Source organism: Cryptomeria japonica, unplaced genomic scaffold (assembly GCF_030272615.1).
Source record: "Cryptomeria japonica unplaced genomic scaffold, Sugi_1.0 HiC_scaffold_40, whole genome shotgun sequence".
NCBI classification, from domain to species: domain Eukaryota; kingdom Viridiplantae; phylum Streptophyta; class Pinopsida; order Cupressales; family Cupressaceae; genus Cryptomeria; species Cryptomeria japonica.
In genome coordinates this window covers 200001-215000 of record NW_026728862.1, presented here as the reverse complement: position 1 = coordinate 215000, position 15000 = coordinate 200001, and the positions used below count along the sequence as shown (strand labels likewise).

Below are 15000 nucleotides of genomic sequence, written 5' to 3'. Positions count from 1 at the left end.
GTAACGTGCACTTCGGGACCAACGCATCACCGGAAGACAACCGCCAAACATCGAAAGAGTCGCGATGCTCCGCAACCTACGTGCAAAGCGGTCGCACACCGGGTAAGGGAGTGAGAGCCCCAAACATAGCTGGGCGAGGCGCTCACTCCGCTCTTTAATATCTCGTTAATACCGCCAAGGAAATGGCACAAGCACACACACACAAGCATCCTCGGAAGAGGACAGTTCGAGTGACAGGTCAAATCCAAGAGTTCCGAAGACTACCTCCAGGAACAATCGGGAACAAGACCGATTACAAGTCGTCGAGTCTGTTACTGGGCGAACACGAGATGCGCACAGGAAATCGATCAGCCCTCACAATGGCCCAAGGCCAGAGATCGGACTGCTACGATTTACCCCAACAATCATCGTGCCACTCTTCGCAGAGAGGTGATAGACGCCAACGAGCCCGCGCATAGCAATCGAGGTGTAAAAAGGGCGTTGAAGGCAGGAAGCCTGGACGAAAGAGGCTACGAGGTCACCTCGAAGCGGTCTAAGAATCGGGCGCACTTGGGGCGACTACCAGTGCCAACCCCTTATCCCGCGGTGCGTCCGACACACAGAAATTTCCAAGGCGGCCAAGGAGCCTCCCCGCATAGCAATCGGGGTGTGAGGTTACGGATGCAGCATTGATAGCAATCGAGGTGTGAGGCGAAGGATGCAGAAGTGAGAGCCGAGGGATGTAGCAGAGATAGCAATCGGGGTGTGTGATGCAGAAGAGATAGCAATCGAGGTGTGCGGTGGGAAGGGCCCAGCAGCCAGAATGCATGAAGCGACGGATGAAGCAGTGATGACAACCGGGCTGTGAGGAGAGGAGGGATGCAGCCAAGAAAGCAATCAGGGCTCGAGGCAAGGGATGCATCAAGGATAGCAATCATGTTGTGAGGCGAGATTCCAAAGGCTAAACGTGAGAGGCTGCAGGGTCGACTCAGAGAGGTCTATGCATGTGAGAGGCTGAAAGCAAGGTCGACTCGGAGCGGTCTATGCATCGGGCGCGCTTGGGGCGACTACCAGTGCCAACCCCTTATCCCGCGACGCGTCCGACAAAGAGAACGTTCCAAGGCGGCAGAGGAGGTTACCAGCCGAAGGATGCAGTAGCAATAACAGGTATAGTTCCGCGGCGGCCGAGAAGACTCACCGCATAGGAATCGGGATGCGAGGCGAGGGATGCGGCGGGAAGGCCCCGACGGCTAAACGGAAGAGGCTGCAGGGCCGCCTCGGAATGGTCCAAGCATCGGATGCGATTGGGACGACTACCAGTGCCAACCCCTTATCCCGCGATGCGTCCGATACACAGATAGTTCCAAGGCGGCCGAGGAGCCTCACCGCATATCAATCGGGGTGCGAGGCGAGGGATGGGGCGGGAAGGCCCCAACGGCTAGACGGAAGAGGCTTCAGGGCCACCTCGGAATGGTCCAAGCATCGGACGCGCTTGGGGCGACTGCCAGTGCCAACCCCTTATCCCGCGATGCGTCCGATACACAGATGGTTCCAAGGCGGCCGAGGAGCCTCACCGCATAGCAATCGGGGGTGCGAGGCGAGGGATGGGGCGGGAAGGCCCCAACGGCTAGACGGAAGAGGCTTCAGGGCCGCCTAGGAATGGTCCAAGCATCGGACACGCTTGGGGCGACTACCAGTGACAGCCCCCTATCCCGCGATGCGTCCGATACGAAGATGGTTCCAAGGCGGCCGAGGAGCCTCACCGCATAGCAATCGGGGTGCGAGGTGGGGGATGCGGCGAGATGGCCCCAACGGCTAGACGGAAGAGGCCACAGGGCCGCGTCGGAATAGTCCAAGCATCGGACGCGCTTGGGGCGACTACCAGTGACAACCCCTTATCCCGCGATGCGTCCGATACGAAGATAGTTCCAAGGCGGCCGAGGAGCCTCACCGCATAGCAATCGGGGTGCGAGGTGGGGGATGCGGCGAGATGGCCCCAACGGCTAGACGGAAGAGGCTGCAGGGCCGCCTCGGAATAGTCCAAGCATCGGACGCGCTTGGGGCCACTACCAGTGACAACCCCTTATCCCGCGATGCGTCCGATACGAAGATAGTTCCAAGGCGGCCGAAGAGCCTCACCGCATAGCAATCGGGGTGCGAGGTGGGGGATGCGGCGAGATGGCCCCAACGGCTAGACGGAAGAGGCCACAGGGCCGCCTCGGAATAGTCCAAGCATCGGACGCGCTTGGGGCGACTACCAGTGACAACCCCTTATCCCGCGATGCGTCCGATACGAAGATAGTTCCCAGGCGGCCGAGGAGCCTCACCGCATAGCAATCGGGGTGCGAGGCGAGGGATGCGGCGAGATGGCCCCAAAGGCTAGACGGAAGAGGCTGCAGGGCTGCCTCGGAATAGTCCAAGCATCGGACGCGCTTGGGGCGACTACCACTGCCAACCCCTTATCCCGCGATGCGTCCGATACACAGATAGTTCCGAGGCGGCCGAGGAGGTGGGGGATGCAGCGAGATGGCCCCAACGGCTAGACGGAAGAGGCTGCAGGGCCGCCTCGGAATAGTCCAAGCATCGGACGCGCTTGGGGCGACTACCAGTGACAACCCCTTATCCCGCGATGCGTCCGATACACAGATAGTTCCGAGGCGGCCAAGGAGCCTCACCGCATAGCAATCGTGGTGCGAGGTGGGGGATGCGGCGAGATGGCCCCAACGGCTAGACGGAAGAGGCTGCAGGGCCGCCTCGGAATGGTCCAAGCATCGGATGCGCTTGGGGCGACTACCACTGCCAACCCCTTATCCCGCGATGCGTCCGATACACAGATAGTTCCAAGGCGGCCGAGGAGCCTCACAGCATAGCAATCAGGGTGCGAGGCGAGGGATGCGGCGAGAAAGCCCCAACGGCTAGAGGGAAGAGGCTTCAGGTCCGCCTCGGAATGGTCCAAGCATCGGACGCGCTTGGGGCGACTACCAGTGACAACCCCTTATCCCGCGACGCGTCCGATACACAGATAGTTCCAAGGCGGCCGAGGAGCCTCACCGCATAGCAATCGGGGTGCGAGGCGAGGGATGCGGCGAGAAGGACCCAACGGCTACACGGAAGAGGCTTCGGGGCCGCCTCGGAATGGTCCAAGCATCGGACGCGCTTGGGGCGACTACCAGTGACAACCCCTTATCCCGCGACGCGTCCGATACACAGATAGTTCCAAGGCGGCCGAGGAGCCTCACCGCATAGCAATCGGGGTGCGAGGCGAGGGATGCGGCGAGAAGGACCCAACGGCTACACGGAAGAGGCTTCGGGGCCGCCTCGGAATGGTCCAAGCATCGGACGCGCTTGGGGCGACTACCAGTGACAACCCCTTATCCCGCGACGCGTCCGATACACAGATAGTTCCAAGGCGGCCGAGGAGCCTCACCGCATAGCAATCGGGGTGCGAGGCGAGGGATGCGGCGAGAAGGACCCAACGGCTAGACGGAAGAGGCTTCGGGTCCGCCTCGGAATGGTCCAAGCATCGGACGCGCTTGGGGCGACTACCAGTGACAACCCCTTATCCCGCGACGCGTCCGATACACAGATAGTTCCAAGGCGGCCGAGGAGCCTCACCGCATAGCAATCGGGGTGCGAGGCGAGGGATGCGGCGAGAAGGACCCAACGGCTAGACGGAAGAGGCTTCGGGTCCGCCTCGGAATGGTCCAAGCATCGGACGCGCTTGGGGCGACTACCAGTGACAACCCCTTATCCCGCGACGCGTCCGATACACAGATAGTTCCAAGGCGGCCGAGGAGCCTCACCGCATAGCAATCGGGGTGCGAGGCGAGGGATGCGGCGAGAAGGACCCAACGGCTAGACGGAAGAGGCTTCGGGTCCGCCTCGGAATGGTCCAAGCATCGGACGCGCTTGGGGCGACTACCAGTGACAACCCCTTATCCCGCGACGCGTCCGATACACAGATAGTTCCGAGGCGGCCGAGGAGCCTCACCGCATAGCAATCGGGGTGCGAGGCGAAGGATGCGGCGAGAAGGACCCAACGGCTAGACGGAAGAGGCTTCGGGTCCGCCTCGGAATGGTCCAAGCATCGGACGCGCTTGGGGCGACTACCAGTGACAACCCCTTATCCCGCGACGCGTCCGATACACAGATAGTTCCAAGGCGGCCGAGGAGCCTCACCGCATAGCAATCGGGGTGCGAGGCGAGGGATGCGGCGAGAAGGACCCAACGGCTAGACGGAAGAGGCTTCAGGGCCGCCTCGGAATGGTCCAAGCATCGAACGCGCTTGGGGCGACTACCAGTGACAACCCCTTATCCCGCGACGCGTCCGATACACAGATAGTTCCGAGGCGGCCGAGGAGCCTCACCGCATAGCAATCGGGGTGCGAGGCGAGGGATGCGGCGAGAAGGACCCAACGGCTAGACGGAAGAGGCTTCAGGGCTGCCTCGGAATGGTCCAAGCATCGGACGCGCTTGGGGCGACTACCAGTGACAACCCCTTATCCCGCGACGCGTCCGATACACAGATAGTTCCGAGGCGGCCGAGGAGCCTCACCGCATAGCAATCGGGGTGCGAGGCGAGGGATGCGGCGAGAAGGACCCAACGGCTAGACGGAAGAGGCTTCAGGGCCGCCTCGGAATGGTCCAAGCATCGGACGCGCTTGGGGCGACTACCAATGACAACCCCTTATCCCGCGACGCGTCCGATACACAGATAGTTCCGAGGCGGCCGAGGAGCCTCACCGCATAGCAATCGGGGTGCGAGGCGAGGGATGCGGCGAGAAGGACCCAACGGCTAGACGGAAGAGGCTTCAGGGCCGCCTCGGAATGGTCCAAGCATCGGACGCGCTTGGGGCGACTACCAGTGACAACCCCTTATCCCGCGACGCGTCCGATACACAGATAGTTCCGAGGCGGCCGAGGAGCCTCACCGCATAGCAATCGGGGTGCGAGGCGAGGGATGCGGCGAGAAGGACCCAACGGCTAGACGGAAGAGGCTTCAGGGCCGCCTCGGAATGGTCCAAGCATCGGACGCGCTTGGGGCGACTACCGTTGCCAACCCCTTATCCCGCGATGCGTCTGATACACAGATAGTTCCGAGGCGGCCGAGGAGCCTCACCGCATAGCAATCGGGTTGCGAGGCAGATTATTGGGAAGGGAACCCCCTGGGATGCGGCTCAAGCAGTGCCCAAAGGGACTGGAATGCGGAATCACATCGAGAGACCCAAATGCTATACGAGGGCTCAAATCGAATTATCGATTTGGCCACGACATGGACGCATCGGAACGACTACCTTTGCCGAACCACTCGCAATTGCATCCATACCGAAACCAATAGACATTTCCGTTAGAGCCCTCGCATAGCATTCGGGAATCTCGCATGCCCCTCTAAATCGACCAATGCTGGCGCTCAATGAAAATCCGAGCGCTACCACCGTTCGAGCGCCAGCATTGGTCGAGTTAGAGGGGCACGGGGGAGAATGCTCCAGTCAACACCTCCCCTATATAAGTTATTTGTCCGATTCTCGCACAACCGTAGTCTGCCTCGTCGAATCAAACAACGGTCCCAGATTCCGACTTCCGTTCCGTAGAGACCCAAAAGCTAGATGGAGGCTCGCAAGAAAGAGAGTCGGCGCATAGCAATCGGGTTTCTCGAACGTTTAGGGACCGAGCTCACTTGCGGATAGGGCAAAATCCGCCAAGCAACCCAAAAGCTAGACGGGGGCTCGAATCGAATCGCCTAGGCGGCCACAACAACGACGTGTTGGATCGACTACCAGTGCCAAACCATTCAGCAAGACTAGTCTGTGTCGAGGCCGGATAGAGATTCTCAGAGAGCGCCCGCATAGCATTTAGGAGACCTGCCGCGTCCCTCACACTCGACAAATGGTGGTGCACGTTTATAAATCCGAGCGATCCCAACCCTTTCAAGCACCAACATCGGTCGAGATAGAGGGGCACGGAGGGGGCTGCGTGAGACAACACAGTCCCCTATATAAGTTATTTGTCCGATTCTCACACATCCGAAGAATGGTCATCAAATCGGACAACAGCCCAAACTTCCGACTTCCGTCCCAGAAAGCCCAAGAGCTATCTAAAACGTTCATGGCCGGAACTCGATCGCGGCTATACCAGTCCGCCAAGCAACCCAAAAGCTAGACTGGAGCTCTAGTCGAATCACCTCTGTGGCCATTGCAAGGACGTGTTGGAGCGACTACCATTGCCGAACCATTCCGCAGGTCGAGTCCATACCAAGGCCGCATAGAGATTCACGATGAGCTCCTGCATAGCAATCAGGAGACTTGCCGTGTCCATCACAATCGATAAATCCTGGTGCAAGATTTTTGCATCCGAGCGCTCCAACCAGTCGAGCACCAGCATCAATCGACATAAACGGGCACGGGGGGAGGATGCTCGAGAACACTACCTCCCCTATATAAGTTATTTGTCCGATTCTCAAGCAGCCGAAGTCTGGTCATCGAATCGGGTCAAAGACCACAACTTCCGACTTTACCCACAATGCAAGTCATCGAATCGAACATCGGCCCCCGAGTCGGACTCCATGCGTATGTCAGGTCATCGGACCCAAATTCCGCCTTCCTGCGCATGGCGGGCCATCAATATCAACTCGGTCATCGGACCCAAACTCCGCCTTTTTGCGTATGGCACGCCTTCAAATCGGTCATCGGACCCAAATTCCGCCTTCCTGTGCATGGCGGGCCATCAACATCAACTCGGTCATCGGACCCAAATTCCGCCTTTCTGCGCATGGCACGCCATCAACTCGGTCATCGGACCCAAATTCCGCCTTCCTGCGCATGGCAGGTCATCGGACACAAATTCAGACCTCGCCAATATGCCTACGTATCGAATCGGTCATCGGACCCAACTTCCGACTTCATCCATACTGTAGGGTCTTTGAGGTTGGCGCGGTGCGCTCAACCCAGGGAGTCGACCCATCGAAGCATACACCTCCCCTATATAAGCTATTTGTCCGATTCCCACACCTGTGTAGTTTGCACCTCTGACCAGGACATCGACCCCAACTTCCGAACTCGACTACAACGACGGCACCAGCGCCTTGGTGCGCACCTTGCGACGCACAGTCCCAACATTCGCCTTCCTGCACATGGCAGGTCATCGGACCCAAATTCCGACCTCGCGAGTATGCCTACATATCGAATCGGTCATCGGACCCAACTTCCGACTTCATCCATACCGTAGGGTCTTTGAGGTTGGCGCGGTGCGCTCAACCCGGGGAGTCGACCCAACGAAGCATACACCTCCCCTATATAAGCTATTTGTCCGATTCCCACACCTGTGTAGTTTGCACCTCCGATCAAGACATCGACCCCAACTTCCGAACTCGCCTCCAACGACCGAACCAGCGCCTTGGTGCGCACCTTGCAACGCACAGTGCCAACATTCGCCTTCCTGCACGTGGCAGGTCATCGGACCCAAATTCCGACCTCGCGAGTATGCCTACATATCGAATCGGTCATCGGACCCAACTTCCGACTTCATCCATACCGTAGGGTCTTTGAGGTTGGCGCGGTGCGCTCAACCCGGGGAGTCGACCCAACGAAGCATACACCTCCCCTATATAAGCTATTTGTCCGATTCCCACACCTGTGTAGCTTGCACCTCCGATCAGGACATCGACCCCAACTTCCGAACTCGACTAAAAAGACCGCACCAGCGCCTTGGTGTGCACCTTGCAACGCACAGTGTCAACATTCGCCTTCCTGCACATGGCAGGTCATCGGACCCAAATTCCGACCTCATGAGCATACCTACTAATCGAATCGGTCATCGGACCCAACTTCCGACTTCATCCATACCGTAGGGTCTTTGAGGTTGGCGCGGTGCGCTCAACCTGGGGAGTCGACCCATCGAAGCATACACCTCCCCTATATAAGCTATTTGTCCGATTCCGACACCTGTGTAGTTTGCACCTCCGCTCAGGACATCGACCCCAACTTCCGAACTCGCCTGCAACGACCGAACCAGCGCCTTGGTGCGCACCAAAAGTGCGCACTTTTGGAGGGCACTTTTGTGCGCTCCAAAGGTGCGCACTTTTGGAGGGCACTTTTCTGCGCTCCAAAGGTGCGCACTTTTGGAGGGCACTTTTTGGAGGGCACTTTTCTGCGCTCCAAAGGTGCGCACTTTTGGAGGGCACTTTTTGGAGGGCACTTTTCTGCGCTCCAAAGGTGCGCACTTTTGGAGGGCACTTTTTGGAGGGCACTTTTCTGCGCTCCAAAGGTGCGCACTTTTGGAGGGCACTTTTTGGAGGGCACTTTTCTGCGCTCCAAAGGTGCGCACTTTTGGAGGGCACTTTTTGGAGGGCACTTTTCTGCGCTCCAAAGGTGCGCACTTTTGGAGGGCACTTTTTGGAGGGCACTTTTCTGCGCTCCAAAGGTGCGCACTTTTGGAGGGCACTTTTTGGAGGGCACTTTTCTGCGCTCCAAAGGTGCGCACTTTTGGAGGGCACTTTTTGGAGGGCACTTTTCTGCGCTCCAAAGGTGCGCACTTTTGGAGGGCACTTTTCTGCGCTCCAAAGGTGCGCACTTTTGGAGGGCACTTTTTGGAGGGCACTTTTCTGCGCTCCAAAGGTGCGCACTTTTGGAGGGCACTTTTGTGCACTCCAAAGGTGCGCACTTTTGGAGGGCACTTTTCCTGTGCTCCAAAGGTGCACACCTAGGTGAGCACCTTCGACCACACCTTGTAGCACACCAAACTCTGACTTTCGACTTCATCCGCAATGCAGGGTCTTTGAGGTTGGCGCAATGCGCACAACCAGGGGAGTCGACCCATCAAACCCAACACCTCCCCTATATAAGCTATTTGTCTGATTCTCATACATGCGTAGCCTGCAGGAGCAATTAGGACATCGACCCCAACTTTCGGCTTCTAAACGAAAACAAGGTCTTTGAGGTTGGTGTAATGCGAACAACTAGGGGAGTCAACCCATCAAACCCAACACCTCCCCTATATAAGCTATTTGTCTGATTCTCATACATGTGTAGTCTACAGGAGCAATTAGGACATCGACCCCAACTTTTGACTTCTTAACGAAAACAAGGTCTTTGAGGTTGACGTAATGCGCACAACCAGGGGAGTCGACCCATCAAACCCAACACCTCCCCTATATAAGCTATTTGTCCGATTCTCATACATGTGTAGCCTGCAGGAGCCATTAGGACATTGACCCCAACTTTTGACTTCTTAACGAAAACAAGGTCTTTGAGGTTGGCGTAATGCGCACAACCAAGGGAGTTGACCCATCAAACCCAACACCTCCCCTATATAAGCTATTTGTCTGATTCTCATACATGTGTAGCCTGCAACAACGATTAGGACATCCACCCCAACTTCTGAATTCGTCTGCGTTGACCGCACCAAAGGTGCACGCCTTGGTGCTCACCAAAATCCGACTTCCGACTTCTTCTGCTATGCGGGGTCTTTGAGGTTGGCGCAGTGCGCACAACCAGGGGAGTCAACCCACCGAATGCAACACCTCCCCTATATAAGCTATTTGTCTGATTCTCATACATGCGTAGACTGCAGCAATGATTAGGACATCCACCCCAACTTTTGACTTCTTAAACAAGACAGGGTCTTTGAAGTTGGTGCAGTGCACACAACCAGGGGAGTCGACCCATCAAACGCAACACCTCCCCTATATAAAGCTATTTGTCCGATTCTCATACGTGTAGTCTGCAGCAGCGATTAGGACATCGACCCCAACTTCCGAATTCGTTTGCATTGACCGCACCAAAGGTGCACGCCTTGGTGTGCACCCTGGAGTGCACTTTGGTGCTCACCTCGGTGCACACTTTGGTGTGCACCTCGGTGTGCACCAAAGGTGCGCACCTTGGAGCGCACCAAAGGTGTACACTTTGGAGCGCACCACATAGGGTCTTTGAGAGGTTGGCGCAGTGCGCACACCAAGGTGGGTGTTGAGGTGCGTGCCGAGGTGGGTGGGTGCTAGGGTGCGCTCCATGGTGGGTGCCAGGGTGGGTGCGTGCTAGGGTGGATTCCAAAGAGGGTCATAGGGTGGGTGCCAAGGTGGGTTGGTGATATAGTGGGTTCAAAGGTGGGTACTAGGGTGGGTTCCAAGGTGGGTCACAAGTTGGGTGCCAGGATGCGTGGGTGTTAGGTTGGGTGCCAAGGTGGGCTCCTGCGTGGGTGGGTGCTAGGGTGGGTTTCAAGGTGGACGCGAGGGCGGGTGCCAAGGTGGGTAACAAGTTGGGTGTTAGGATGGGTGAGTGCTAGAGTGGGTGCCAAGGTGGGTGGGTGCTAAGGTGGATGCCAAGGTGGTTCACAGGGTGGGTGGGTTCTAGGGTGAGTTCCAAGGTGGGTCACAGGTTCAGTGCTAGGGTGGGTGTCAAGGCGGGTGTCGAGGTGCCTGGGTGCTAGGGTGTGGATGCCAATGTGGGTCATAGGGTGGGTACTAGGGTGGGCTGCAATGTGGGTGCCAAGGTGGGTAACATGCTCGGTGGGTTCTAAATTGGGTGCCAGGGTGGGTGTGCACCCACCTTGCCCGAGGTGGGTGCCAAGGTGCCAGTGTGGGTGGGTGCTAAGGTGGATGCCAAGGTGGGTGAGAAGGTGGGTGATAGGTTGAGTGGTAGGATGGGTGGGTGCCAAGATGGGTCACAGGGTGGGTGCAAGGGTGGGTAGGTGCTAGGGTTGGTGTCAGGGTGGGTGGGTGCTAGGTTGGGTTCCAAGGTGGGTGCGAGGGTGAGTGTCAAGGTGGGTCACAGGTTAGGTGCTAGGATGGGTGAGTGCTAGGGTGCAAAGGTGCCAGGGTGGGTGCTAGGATGGGTCGATGCTAGGGTGAGTGGCAAGGTGGGTCCACAAGTGTCAAGGTGGGTGCCGAGGTGGGTGCCAAGTCGGCGACTGCTATGGTGGATGCCAAGGTGGGTCACGGGGTGGGTGCCAAGTTGCTAGGTTGGGTTCCAAGGTGGGTGCCAACGTGGGTGCTAGGGTGCGTGGGTTAAAGGGTGTGTCACAACGTGGGTGCCAGGATGGGTGCGCACCCACACTGGCCAAGACGGGTGCGGGTGCAAGGTTGGGTTCCAAGCCCGGTCACAGGCTGGGTGCTAGGATGGGTGGGTGCCAAGGTGGGCACCAGGGTGGGTGCACCCACCCTGGCCAAGGTGGGTCACGGGGTGGGTCCTAGGGTGGGTAACGGGGTGGGTACTAAGGTGCGTGCCAAGGTGGGTCATAGGGTGGGTGCCAAGGTGGGCACCAGGGTGGGTGTGCACCAACCCTAGCCAGGGTAGGTCACGGGGTGGTTGTCGGGGTGGGCGTCAAGGAGCCAAGGTGGGTGGCAAGTAGCCAAGTTGCGTGCCAAGGTGGGTGTCGGGGTGGGTGCCAAGGATCCAAGGTGGGTGCCAAGGAACCAAGGTGGGTGTCTGGGTGGGTGCCGAGGTGGGAGCCAGGGTGGGTCCCAAGGTGAGTGCAAAGGTGGGTGCCAGGGTCAAGGTGAGTGCCAATGTGGGTTCCAAGGTGCCAGGGTCAGGGTGAGTGCCAATGTGGGTTCAAAGGTGCTAAGTTGGGTGCGAGGTTGGGTGCGAGGGTGGGTGGGTGCCAAGGTGTGCTAGGTGGAAGCCCGGGTGGGTCGGCATCCCATGGGTGTCGAGTTGGGTGCCTGATGGGTGCTTCTTGTCAAGTTTTAGTCGTCGGGACTCATTTCGAGCCTTAGAGGTCGTTTCTTGTCCGGTTGCCCTGTCTTCGACCTGGGAACCCAATTTTGGTCCTCGGGTCCCATTTTTTTTTGTCTCGCATCCCACTTTTGGCCTGTGGCCTTTTCGGGGTCGATTCTCGTTTTGGGCATCAGAGCATGTTTCTTCTCCTAAAACCCAATATTTGTTTATTAAGTCTCGGAACACATTTTTGTTCTCGTGGACCCATCATGGGTCTTGGAACGCATTTGTGGTCCTTGGGTCCCATTTTGCATCCCGAAACTTGTGTTTTGGTGCTTGATCCCTATTTTGGGTGCCCACCTTGCACCAAGTGCGCACCCGGGGCAAACCGAGCGCCTTGGTGCACCGGGGCAAGATCGAGCGTGCACCCGAGGCGCCCCGAACATGCACCAAGGTGCACTCGGCCCACATGTGAGCGCAGGTCGTTGCGCCCGAGGTGGTGTGTGGGCACCGCGTTGCAGACGGGACACTGCACGCACACGACGCCCCCTCCAGGTGCACGCACGTAGGCCGGGCCGGGTGCACACCCGACGCCCTAGCAAGGTGCGCGCACCCGGGCAGGGCTCACACTTGGCGAACGGGGCGCACTTCGCGAGGGAGGGTGTGCACCTCGACGGGGGTGGGTGGCCGGGGTGGATTCGCACGTGGGTCGCGGTTTGCTAAGTACACACTGCGACAAGCTCATAACGGGTGCGATCATACCAGCATTAGTGCACCGGATCCCATCAGAACTCCGCAGTTAAGCGCGCTTGGGCCGGAGTAGTACTGGGATGGGTGACCTCCCGGGAAGTCCCGGTGTTGCACCCTTTTTTAGTTTTTCGCCGGGCGTCGCAATGCTATTTGAATAAACCTTTTGCCCGTTTGCGTTCTCGTCGGGGCCGGGCCGGGCCGGGGTGCGCTGCCCGCACTACCGCGCGCGCGGGGGCGACACCGAGCGCGCACCCGAGGCACCCCGAGCACACAGGCCACGGTGCAACCCGGGCGTTGTGCGCGCACCCCGGTGCGCCCGAGGTGCTGCGCGCGCACCCAGGTGAAATCGGTGTGCACCTCGGCCAGTGCGCGCTCGGTCGAGTCGCGCACGTTGGCCAAGGTGCACGGTGATGTTTCTTACTCTAAGGTTCCGCACCAGACGCCCGGGACAGGTGAGCGAAGCTGGGCGGGGCCGGGTGCGCGGCCGGGGCAGGTGCACGCAGCTGGAGAGAGCTTTGGAGCACACTTCGGAGCGCACCAATGATGCGCTCCATTCAAAAGTTTCCTGAAAAGGCAAAAAAAGTTGAGATTATAGAATTTCCCACTTGAGAGATTGTAAAAAAAAAAAATTTAAAATGAAGGAAACGCGGGTGCCAAGGTGTGCGCAGCCCAGCCAAGGTGTGCGCACCAAGGCGCCCACCCTGGCGAAGGTGCACGCAAGGTGCGCACCCGAGGCAAACCGGACAATTAACCCAACTTTCGACTTCGCGCGCACCTTGGAGCGCACTTCGGAGCGCTCCTTGGTGCGCACCAATCTTGGGCACCTCGGAGTGCACCATGGCGCCCACCAAGGTGCGCACCCGGGGCAAACCGAGCTCCGACTTCGTGCGCACCTTGGAGCGCACGAAAGGTGCGCACCATGGCGCCCACCAAGGTGCGCAGCCCAGCCAAGGCGTGCGCATCAAGGTGCGCACCCTGGCGAAGGTGCGCACCCGGGGCAAACCGAGCTCCGACTTCGTGCGCACCTTGGAGCGCACAAAAGGTGCGCAACCCAGCCAAGGTGTGCGCACCCCGGTCAAACCGAGCTCCGAATCGTGCGCACCAGAGGTGCACGCCATCGTGCGCACCTTGGAGCACACTTCGGAGCCCTCCTTGGTGCGCGCCGATGTTGCGCACCTCGGAGCGCACCCGGGGAAAACAATGCAATTAACCCGACTTTCGACTTCGTGGGCACCTCGGAGCGCTCTCGGGTTCGCACCTCGGAGCACACCGAGGTGCGCACCTTTGATGCGCTGCCTTCACCAATTTCCAGAAAAGGCAAGAAAACATTGAGAAGGTGTGCGCACCGAGGTGCCCACCCTGGCGAAGGTGCACGCGAGGTGCGCACCCGGGGCAAACCGGGCTCCGACTTCGTGCACGCCGCACCTTGGAGCACACTTCGGAGCGCTCCTTGGTGCGCACCAGGGCGCGCAACCCAGCCGAGGTGCCCACCCCGGCGAAGGTGCACGCGAGGTGCGCACCCGGGGCAAACCGGGCTCCGACTTCGTGCACGCCATGGTGCCCACCGCGGCGAAGGTGCACGCGAGGTGCGCACCCGGGGCAAACCGGGCTCCGACTTCGTGCACGCCGCACCTTGGAGCACACTTCGGAGCGCTCCTTGGTGCGCACCATGGTGCCCACCAGGGCGCGCAACCCCGCCGAAGGTGCACGCGAGGTGCGCACCCGGGGCAAACCGGGCTCCGACTTCGTGCACGCCGCACCTTGGAGCACACTTCGGAGCGCTCCTTGGTGCGCACCATGGTGCCCACCAGGGCGCGCAACCCCGCCGAAGGTGCACGCGAGGTGCGCACCCGGGGCAAACCGGGCTCCGACTTCGTGCACGCCATGGTGCGCACCGCGGCGAAGGTGCGCACCCGGGGCAAACCGGGCTCCGACTTCGTGCACGCCGCACCTTGGAGCACACTTCGGAGCGCTCCTTGGTGCGCACCAGGGCGCGCAACCCAGCCGAGGTGCCCACCCCGGCGAAGGTGCACGCGAGGTGCGTACCCGGGGCAAACCGGGCTCCGACTTCGTGCACGCCGCACCTTGGAGCACACTTCGGAGCGCTCCTTGGTGCGCACCATGGTGCCCACCAGGCCGCGCAACCCAGCCAAGGTGTGCGCACCAAGGTGCACGCGAGGTGCGCACCCGGGGCAAACCGGGGTCCGACTTCGTGCACGCCGCACCTTGGAGCACACATCGGGGCGCTCCCGGGTTCGCACCGGCGTTGCGCACCGTGGTGGGCACCTCGGAGCACACCAAGGTGGGCAGCGAGGTGCGCACCTTTGATGCGATGCCTTCACTAATTTCCATAAAAGGCAAAAAAAAAACGAGATTTTAAAATTTCCGTTTTGAAAGATAGTGAGAAAAAGGGAATGCTGGTGCCATCTTGAGCCCGCCCTGGTGCGCAGCCCAGCCAAGGTGTGCGCACCAAGGTGCCCACCCTGGCGAAGGTGCGCGCCCGGGCAATTAACCCAACTTCCAACTTCGCGCGCGCCAGGGTGGGAGCGCACCCAACAACCGGGCCTGGGAAGAGCCAATGCGAGAAACCCCACCAAACGCTCTGACAAAAAAAGAGGGGGCG

General features: G+C 59.5%; 1 non-coding gene across 1 annotated transcript; it reads left to right on the top strand.

Annotated features, from left to right (window-relative positions):
* The first annotated feature begins 12375 nt into the window (after positions 1–12375).
* Positions 12376–12494, top strand: LOC131862260 (5S ribosomal RNA). Its single transcript, XR_009361276.1, has one exon. It is a non-coding gene; the product is annotated as a 5S ribosomal RNA (ribosomal RNA).
* Positions 12495–15000: the final 2506 nt, after the last annotated feature.